The following is a 10992-nucleotide window of genomic DNA, read 5'->3' as shown; positions in this document are numbered from 1 at the left end:
ACTTCTCGCGTATCTCCTTTTTCTCCACGCCGCCCTACCCCCGCATTTGTTATGGGCCGTGCTCCCTATATATCATCATCATCAGCCTGGTTATGCCCACTGCAGGGCAAAGGCCTCTCCCATACTTCTCCAACTACCCCGGTCATGTACGATTTGAGTCCATTAGTGTGTGTGTATATAAGAACAGGGCTCGTCGGTTAACCTCCTTTCTTCTCGTTTATATATATATATATATATATGTATATATATATAAACGAGAAGAAAGGAGGTTAACCGACGAGCCCTGTTCTTATTAAGGGTATCATAAGTGAACAAACATTGACGCCAAGGACAACATAGGGGAAATTAATTAATAAATAAAATAAAGAGATGATAAGCGAAATAAAAGTGAATGAAAAAAACCCTTGCCGCAGGTGGGCAACGATCCCACGTCTTCGCATTACGCGTGCGATGCTCTACCAATTGAGCTACCGCGGCGCCGTTTCCCCATCCACTTTCTTGGGTATTTATGTGTCCTAGTAGAACCCTGGGAGTGTTAGCCAGCGCCACCGCTCACAAACCTTGAGGCGGATGTGAAAAATCCTTTCTGCCGCAGGCGTCACGAGTACGTGATCTTTCTGGGTGAAGGCAACTGGTCAATAAACCCACACACATGCTACCTGAAGGGATCAATGCTGCCGGATTCGAGATTCTCGTTTTGTAACAAACGAGAACAAAGGGGGTTAACCAAGGGACCCGATTTTCATTAAGCATGTCATAAGAAGCCAACAAACATTGACACCAAGGACAACGTCATTTATCAATCAAACGAATTTAGTGAAGGTGCAGAACCTGCGGCGCCACTAAAAAAGTCCCACAAAAATAGGTATTGTAAAAAAATATCACAAAAAAATATGAGCAAAACGGGAACAATGTGAAAGCAGGAGCCACTGTTACGACAAGTTGACTTGTCTTCTTCAAGACTTTCTTTCTTTAAAAAAATACATATCCGTTGTGAGCCCGATGTGAAGCTTGTTAGGGCCACCTTGCTGTGAACTACAAGAACGGTGTTAGCACCATTGATGTAAGGACAACCGTTGCTTGATCTTAACCCACGCGTCGTGCAGTTAATTTGGGCCGCTTATACCTTTCTGAGCAATAAAGTGCGTCTATAAAAGGCAATTTCGAAGTAACTTTCATAACTTCAACGTCGCTAAAATTTGGTCAATTCTTCTGTCATGTCAGTGTCTCGGCTGTTGTGTGTGTCCTTATTGCGCCTATTTTCGGTCGGTCAGTAAAAAGTCACTGGTCAATAAATAGAAAAGCTTTTCGCTAAATTAGTGACAAGATCGCTAAAACGGCAACACCGGTGTCATGATCATAATTAGTGTCCAAGTGGATATCTCTTTCAATGAGAACGGGTACAATTCGTAAATTGAATATGTTCCGTAGCAACTTCAACGCCTAATTTTTGAAATTTGTTTAATTATTCAATTATACAATTGAACCTATTGTGCACGTGGTGTCCATTACTCCGAGCAATCCGGTTCAAAGATTAGAACTGTGGTATCTACGTCGAGTAATTTTGAAAAATTCTGTATAGTCTCAAAAGATTTGTGACGAAAAGGTCATAATTTAATATATTCTGTCAGTACAAAAAGTGCTAATTTAAATAACAAGAAACTGGTACAATATTCTTCTCACAACGCAGATATGGAGGAATGTACCTCCGAAGGCGCGGATTCCAAGGCGGTCGCGGAGTCTCACTTTCAGTTGCTGGCGGGTTATGTTCGATAATAATTAAACCTTTATTGTCTCTCCAGCGCAAAGGAACAGCGCACAAATTCCAGCACGTCTGGCCTCGATACCCCTCGATCCGCGCATGTGCCTCAGGCCTTCTTCAGAACCCTCCTGATTGTTAAACTTTCTTTCTCGTGCATTATGATCAGAAATTATGTGATACGTGTGTTTTTAGCCTCTTAATTTCGTATTAATCTGCTCTGATTATTCGATTACTTATTTTTTTTCCAGTTTTGCTATTTTGCCTCTTGATGCGTATTTCATTTTGGTTACTGCCCGATGCATCCTTGCGGGTGGGTTCGTGTCGTAGCTATGGCCCGTAGTGGGTCGCGCAGCCGTTTCGCTCGGCGCCAGCCCATCAGCCACACCCCGCGGCGCACCGGCACGTCCGTCGCCTGCGCGCTCGTCTGCTGGGGGCCCGATGTGCTCCACGTGGGCGACCTGAGCGAGAAATGAAACCTCCGACCGCAGTCGCGCTGCCCGCATCGGAAATGGTTGAGTACATCTTGCAAAGCGTGGGAAGAGTGTGGGTCCGGTGATTAAGACGAACAGATCCTGCCTTCTGGCCGGCACCTTGGGTGCTATACCGGAGAAGTGTCACATTCCGACATGTTTCCTTTTTGAGCCAACGAAAGGTATACCTAGCCACCCTGTGAGAGGAGGCAGGGTTTCAGATTCGCGCGGTTGATCAGTGTCGCGAACGGCACCTCGGGCGTATCTTGAACTGACCAGCTAAAATATACTTAGTCAGTAGACGGCTTTGAAATAAAGGTAACATAGACGGCGCCATATTTTGTTGTTTGTGCAGGCTTCGAAAATAAGTTAAGCAGCGCAGAGTAGCAGTACCGCCTTAGAAATCCCCTCGCCGTTCTCCTCCAGGACATTTTGCCGACAATGATGCCTACGTGCGCCCTGGTCACGGTCGGCACAGTCCTTGTCCTCATCATTGCCGCCATACGCCAGAAGAGGCGGCAACGAGTCGGCTGCGGCAAAGACAACGCCAAGAAAGCTTCAAGCAGCCACGAAATCGAGAGAGACGCCCACAGGTGCCTCCTGGACGTCCACGTCTCACACGGGGCTCGAAGCGACCGCCTTGCGACGACATTCAAGTCGCGTTTTAGCGAACAGCTCAGCAGAGAGGCGGGAGACAGCATGTGTTCTAGGGCAGGTGAGCATCAAAAAGGCGCAATCCTTGCACCTTTTGCGCGAAACTGCTGCTCAAGGTAATCTTTGCGCAGCAGTATCCTGCCGCTCTCTACTCTGGCTAGGTGTGGCGGTATGCGAGCTCCCCCTAATCATCATAGTAGTAACAACTGTGCACAATGCAGAACCAAAACCTCCCCATGTCATGTCCAGGAGAACCTTTCCGTCGTACCCCATCCTACGCCTGCAGATTTTCTATTCTCCATCAGTCCTGATCCACTCCCCCCTCGATGGCATTTCATTTCTCTCTGCACCCATTCCGTTTATTTATTATATATCTTATTGGTCACCGTACAGCTGAAGCAGGCATTGCATGACCTACCCAACATCACCTTCCTAATCTCAAGTGTAGGAACGACCGACTACCCGCGTTTGTTCTCGCTCATACTACCGTCTATATCCTAAGACATGAATTTACGCACTTTCCTTTCATTACTATGGATGCGCGGCACTCGGCTTCCCCTCGAGTTTGTTATCCTCCAACGTTGACCCCTTCGCGAACTGCACTTGTGTTTAACGGCTGCCACCAAAATGCACTCGTGGCACGAGAGTGCTTGCTAATGAGCTTTAACTGATATTCATTCGTTTGCAGATTTCCTCCTCGTTATCTAAGTGCCCTGTAAATATCATCATCATCATCATCATCATCATCATCATCATCAGCCTGGTTACACCCACTGCAGGGCAAAGGCCTCTCCCATACTTATCCAACAACCCCGATCATGTACTAATTGTGGCCATGTCGTCCCTGCAAACTTCTTAATCTCATCCACCCACTTAACTTTCTGCCGCCCCCTGCTACGCTTCCCTTCCCTTGGAATTCAGTCCGTAACCCTTAATAACCATCGGTTATCTTCCCTCCTCATTACATGTCCTACCCATGCCCATTTCCTTTTCTTGATTTCAACTAAGATGTCATTAACTCGCGTTTGTTCCCTCACCCAATCTGCTCTTTTCTTATCCCTGAACGTTACACCCATTATTCTTCTTTCCATAGCTCGTTGCGTCGTCCTCAATTTAAGTAGAACCCTTTTCGTAAGCCTCCAGGTTTCTGCCCCGTAGGTGAGTACTGGTAAGACACAGCTATTGTACACTTTTCTCTAGAGGGATAATGGCAACCTGCTGTTCATGATCTGAGAATGCCTGCCAAACGCACCCGAGCCCATTCTTATTCTTCTGATTATTTTCGTCTCATGATCCGGATCCGCCGTCACTACCTGCCCTAAGTAGATGTACTCCCTTACCACTTCCAGTGCCTCGCTAACTATTGTAAATTGCTGTTCTCTTCCGAGACTGTTAAACATTACTTTAGTTTTCTGCAGATTAATTTTTAGACCCACTCTTCTGCTTTGCCTCTCCAGGTCAGTGAGCATGTATTGCAATTGTTCCCCTGAGTTACTAAGCAAGGCAATATCATCAGCGAATCGCAAGTTACTAAGGCATTCTCCATTAACTTTTATCCCCAATTCTTCGCTATCCAGGTCTCTGAATACCTCCTGTAAACACGCTGTGAATAGCATTAGAGAGATCGTATCTCCCTGCCTAACGCCTTTCTTTATTGCGATTTTGTTACTTTCTTTATGGAGGACTATGGTGGCTGTGGAGCCGCTACAGATATGTTTCAGTATGTTTACATACGGCTCGTCTACACCCTGATTCCGTAATGCCTCCATGACTGCTGAGGTTTCGACAGAATCAAACGCTTTCTCGTAATCAATGAAAGCTATATATATGGGTTGGTTATATTCCGCACATTTCTCTATCACCTGATTGATAGTGTGCATATGGTCTATTGTTGAGTAGCCTTTACGGAATCCTGCCTGGTCCTTTGCTTGACAGAAGTCTAAGGTGTTCCTGATTCTATTTGCGATTACCTTAGTAAATACTTTGTAGGCAACGGACAGTAAGCTGATCGGTCTATAATTTTTCAAGTCTTTGGCGTCCCCTTTCTTATGGATTAGGATTATGTTAGCGTTCTTCCAAGATTCCGGTACGCTCGAGGTCATGAGGCATTACGTATACAGGGTGGCATGCTTCTCTATACGATCTGACCACCATCCTTCAACAAATCTGCTGTTACCTGATCCTCCTTAGCAGCCTTCCCCCTTTGCATAGCTCCCAAGGCTTTCTTTACTTCTTCTGGCGTTACCTGTGGAATTTCGAATTCCTCTAGACTATTCTCTCTTCCATTATCGTCGTGGGTGCCACTAGTACTGTATAAATCTCTATAGAACTCCTCAGCCACTTGAACTATCTCATTCATATTAGTAATGATATTGCCGGCTTTGTCTCTTAACGCATACATCTGATTCTTGCCAATTCCTAGTTTCTTCTTCACTGCTTTTACGCTTCCTCCGTTCCTGAGAGCATGTTCAATTCTATCCATATTATACTTCCTTATGTCAGCTGTCTTACGCTTGTTGATTAACTTCGAAATTTCTGCCAGTTCTATTCTAGCTGTAGGGTTAGAGGCTTTCATACATTGGCGTTTCTTGATCAGATCTTTCGTCTCCTGCGATAGCTTACTGGTATCCTGTCTAACAGAGTTACCACCGACTTCTATTGCACACTCCTTAATGATGCCCACAAGATTGTCGTTCATTGCTTCAACACTATGGTCCTCGTCCTGAGTTAAAGCCGAATACCTGTTCTGTAGCTTCTGTTCTGTACTCCCCCACTGCCTTGTCTCCAGCCTGCTTCTTGTCTACCTTGGCATTGAAGTCGCCCATCAGTATAATGTATTTTATTTTCCCTCTACCCATCGCCGATTCCGCGTCTTCAGAGAAGCTTTCGACTTCCTGGTCATCATGACTGGATGTAGGGGCGTAGACCTGTACAACCTTCATTTTGTACCTCTTATTAAGTTCCACAACAAGACCTGCCACCCTCTCGTTAATGCTATAGAATTCCTGTATGTTACCAGCTATATTCTTATTAATCAGGAATCCGACTCCAAGTTCTCGTCTCTCCGCTAAGCCCCGGTAGCACAGGACGTGCACGCTTTTTAGCACTGCATATGCTTCTTTTGGCCTCCTAACTTCACTGAGCCCTATTATATCCCGTTTACTGCCCTCTAAGTGCTCCAATAGCACTGCTAGACTCGCCTCACTAGATAACGTTCTAGCGTTAAACGTTGCCAGGTTCATATTCCAATGGCGGCCTGTCCGGAGCCAGGGATTCTTAGCACCCTCTGCTGCGTCGCAGGTCTGACCGCCGCCGTGGTCAGTTGCTTCGCAGCTGCTGGGGACTGAGGGCCGGGGCTTGATTGTTGTGTTCATATAGGGGGTTGTGGCTAAGTACTGCACCAGGGTGGCCAATCCTGCTCTGGTGAGGGAGTGCGTTACCGGTTCTGGTCACCGGGATCAGGCCACACTCCAGGCGTGTTTATGCAATTTTTATCAACACGCGGTTCTTTTTTTTTTAATCCGGTGTAAAATTGCGCGGCACCGGGGTTCGAGCCACGGACCTCTTGCACGCGAGGCTCGTGTTCTACCTCTACGCCACCGCTGCACTACTACTGTTGTAAATATAATTAGCCGTTACTCACCCATTCGCTTCTATATCAGCGGAATACCGACTAAAAATGGCTGCTTGCTTAGCTTCACTAACCCTGGACATGCAAAGCGAAAGCTTGGTTCAGCATGGTTAAATCTTGGTTTCACTTGGTTAACCTTTCATTTAGCTGTAATTATTACACTTAGGTATGCAATCCCCGTTAAGCCAGCTATGACGGCTGTGCCTAGGTCGCTGGCTGGACATGACTGCGATTAGACTTGACCAAGGCCCCTTGACACTGACACGGATGCTGGGTCCCTGGCCTTGCCAATCAAAATAGCGTGAAGCGCTGGATTGCTTGTTCTCATATATTGAGTCAATCGGTGTACTTTCTAAACTATGACTCACGCACGTCGTCTCATCAAGACTGTTATTTTATGTTATTTTACATTTACCGTCTACATGCGTCGCATCGGACACTTACCCTACTACTGATAACATCAACGACCTGCATTTGTTAAATTTTATTTTCCTGTTTTCTTTTGCCCACCTTCTTCTAGGGCCTTTCTTCTCCTTCGTCCCGCTCCCTGCAGAGTAATATGTAGGCGAAAATGCGCTGGCTAAACACTGCATTTTCAATAAAGAGCTTTCTCTCTCTTTTTAGGCTTGGGTAGACACACATCGTTAGACGGTGCGGCGCCTGTTGCGCCACAGGGAAAGCGCAAGTGCTAGACATGCAAAGAGACGCCGCCAACATGCGCAGCGTCGAAGCACAAAAGGACAAGGCGCGAACGCAGTCGCTGCATTGATCTTGACGGTGCGACGCCTGTTGCTTTCCGGACCCTCTTTAGTCAAGCAGCTCGATGGGCAATATCCGCGGGGTGGTCAAACGCCGCTTGCCGACGACGGTTCAATGCCTCCCGCTCCCGCACAACGCTCAGAGAAGAAAGCCCGGCCTCGCTCTCGTCCATGGCCAAGCTCGCACTGACTAGGCGAGTGCGCTCCTCTTAGCCACACGCGCGGCGAGTCACATGGTTAGGCGGTGACCCAGCTGCAGAGAGCGCATGCGCCAAGCCGGCGGCGGAGCTCGGCGTGGCGAGTCACGTGACGCGTTGCCAAGGCTACGGCACAGCTGCGGTCAAATGAAGGTCAAATTGCTGGCGACGGCGAAACGGCTCGACGAGGTTAGTGAAGCCTTCGCTTTAAAACTCGCACCATTGTCCCTCCGTTATTATCGACGTGGAAGCGTCAAATGGCACATTGAGCGAAAAAGCCAGCGACGTTAGTAGCAGCGAAACGCCACCTAGGCTCCCGTTGGCTGCGACGTCACGTCATCAGCGCGCCTCGCGCGCTCGTGACTCTGGCTCACCCTTCCTGGCTCGGGCCTCGACGGAGCACAGCGGGTGAAAGGGAACACCTGTTGCCGCCGTATTGCGTGAGGGGGGGGGGGGGCATCGCCGCGACGCGACGTCACCCTCACTCTCTCTCTCGCAAGTCTGTGTTATCCGCGCGTTCTCTGTCCGCGCAAGCTGTCGTCTAGGTTCTAACTGCCCGTCGGTAGGGCCAAATCAAAACGCGCCAAGCGTCTCAACGCGCTCGCTTGCCCGCGAGGAGTTGATAACTCGAAGGACCGCTCAGCGGGGTTGAATTGGACATTAACGCTTTCGCATTCACAAGTGATAAGAAGCGCGAAGCTGTCGTCAGATTTTTTACGAATTATTCGGACATTCGGAGCGCCTTCGCGCTGTCGGCGCCGCCACTACCGCCGTCGTGCTGTCAGGCTACGAACCACTCGTACAAGAGGGCTCATTAGTTCTCCAGACACAAGCAGTGCGCTCGGTTACAAAAACGACCACGTCAGTTGGACGCCCCCTCACGTTATCGGCAGTGCGGTGGAGTCAGAGCCCACAGAGTAAAATAATTTACACCTTTATTCATATCTAGGGTGTAACTAACCTTACAGTGCAGTGGCTTCAGCGTTGCGCTGCGAAGTTGGAAGCCGCGGGTTCGGTTCCCGGTCGCACTTCGATGGCGGCCAAGTGCGATCGTTTGCTCACGGCCGATCCGGTCCTGCGAGTCGGATTGCAAGACACTCCAGATCTGAGTCGGAGAAAGCACGCGCCAGCGGAACGGCGGGTAACCTTCCGGAGCAGCGAGAGGGTGGAAGGAAGCCTTTGCTGATGGCGGACGGGAGGCGGCCGCATCACACAGCATTACAGCATCAGGGCGAACGGGTGCGCAAGCTAGAAAATATGTGGTGGCCCGCGAAAGCAATCGCTATAGTCGCTTACAAGACACTCATACGCCAGTACAGCAAGTTTTTTTCAGCGCTGTAGAACACGCTGTCACTGCTTGCCTCTCGATTCAAAGAACAAGAACCGAAGGTACCAGAAACAAACGGAAATTGTTGCCGAATCGCCATCCCAGAAGTGAAACACACAAAACACGCCAACACAGTTACGGAACGGCTTAAATAGCCGAGCCATGCCGACACCTGCAACGGACGCTGCATAGCGCTCTCACAACCGGAAAGCGGTTGGATCTCGCAATTTCACAGACTTGGGCGGTGAGAGCATTTTGGGTTGCGTCGGATTTCGGCCATGCGAAAGAACCAAGCGAATGTGCTAACAGCGCCCTTTTTCGGCTACCTGAACAAGACAACCACCGCTAGACTGATCCGAAACGACCACCCGAATTCGCCATTAAATTTAGGTGTCTGTTAACGAACCCCAGGTGGTCAAAATCGATCCGCAGTCCTCCTCTGCAGCATTCCTCGTAGCCACAGTGTTCCTTTCTGACGTTAAACCCGATCAATCAATGAATCAATCAATCGTTTGTGTGTCTTTGAAAGTGCGACACCGTTAGCCGTTAAAATATCGCGAACGGTAAAAGCATGGGAGTCAACTTCAGTCACGTGCAGAACCATTCATCACCTGTTACAGGAATCAAGAGGCAGGCCACTCGAAATGCCACGAACGCGAGCAGTGTTCCGAGCGGTTGTGCGAGCACCGCTGCCAAGGCGACGGTAAGTGACGTCGGCACAAGTCTGATCACCCGTCGTCCATGATGACGAAAATGAGTGCGTCTAGGTTCAGTTACACAAGGTACTATAATTGGGTATACAGTGTGCAGACAACAGCTTGAGACTCTAATCCATAATTATAAAGCCTGAAAATGTAAATAATTGTAATGCACGCGACGATAGCAAGAACGGTATTGCGGGAAATAAAGCTTTGAAGAAAGATTTGCCGGGGCGATCGAACCAGGAGCCGCGCCTCGCTCATCCAGAGGCCGAACGACGCGAGGCCGACCATGGCTCGGTGTGTGTGGCGCTCGTTTCTTATATGGCTGCGCCAAATTTTTAAGAAATTATCTGTGCAAGTTAGCACAATAATCTCCCTTGATCTTAATTACTCGCTGAGGCGGTCAATATACCTTTAGGAGAAAGGAATATGCTTACTTGAATAATTAACATAGTTACACTAATTATACATTAGGTTCTTATTTAATTTCATTACGGTACCTATTTTAATCCACAAATTGTAGCTGGTGGTTTCGCAAGGCTTAGAACAAATTCTCGGGACTGCACCAGTTTCGAGATATTAATTTTCAACATGTCTGACGAAATGCACTGACGTTTTACTTCCGTTTGTGCTTTAATGCACAAACAAAGCGTTTTCTTGAAAAGCAGCACAACCGAGCGTATTAAGCGTGAGGGCCCATATGACTAAACCGGTGCCAACCTCAGAATTCGTTCCAAATCAATATGCCTTGCCAACTCACTAGCTACAATTCGTAGATCTAAATATGTAGTAATTAGTTTTAAAAGATAAGTAGTTTAGTTATGTTAACTATTCTATAAAGCATCAGATTTCTCCCAGAAGTAATGACCGCCACATGGCGCAATTTACGTGAAGGATTAGAATTGTGCTATTTGCCACAAGCAATTTAAAAAAAAAATTCTGCAGGTGAGAAGAACACCTTAAACAGCAAATCTGTCTGCGGCAATTAGCAAGGTGGAAGAGAATTCATGAGCAAATATTACGAATAAGTCATTCCTTTTCAAGAAACTTCTAACTTGCTCATCAGCTCATCGATTATTCCCGCGGAACTGGCTTGCCTCACCAAGACCATACGCACGAAGAAGCGAAAAAAAAATCAGCGAAAATGGTAAAATGATCATGAGCAATATAAGACATACAGAGACATTTATAATTAACACTGCAGAAGGTTATGTAAATTACGAGCAATAAGCCGCGATAACACTGCCATGGTGGGAAAGTAGGAAGAAACGGATGCGTTAAATTTTCTTGGACAGGAAGTGAGAAATAAATGACTGTTAAAGAAAGCACAAGTAAGGACCATTACTCGTCATAAACTTGCATCGGTACCGTCCAAAATAGTCACGGAGCAGTATGAGCAAGAGGCCCGTGCACGGAAAGCGACGGCGTTGCAGGCGGACAACCGGCGCCCGTACGCGCAAATACTGACACGTTCACGCCAGCCTTCGCGCGT

The 10992-nt window shown here is 47.7% G+C and overlaps 1 non-coding gene across 1 annotated transcript; it reads right to left on the bottom strand.

The window, feature by feature from the left end:
* Nucleotides 1-405: 405 nt before the first annotated feature.
* TRNAT-CGU (transfer RNA threonine (anticodon CGU)) lies at nucleotides 406-477 on the bottom strand. The gene has a single exon. It is a non-coding gene; the product is annotated as a tRNA-Thr (tRNA).
* Nucleotides 478-10992: the final 10515 nt, after the last annotated feature.

This window comes from Dermacentor andersoni, chromosome 9 (assembly GCF_023375885.2).
Source record: "Dermacentor andersoni chromosome 9, qqDerAnde1_hic_scaffold, whole genome shotgun sequence".
NCBI classification, from domain to species: Eukaryota; Metazoa; Arthropoda; class Arachnida; order Ixodida; family Ixodidae; genus Dermacentor; species Dermacentor andersoni.
Note: the sequence above shows the minus strand (reverse complement) of the source record. Positions and strands in the feature narration are given on the sequence as shown.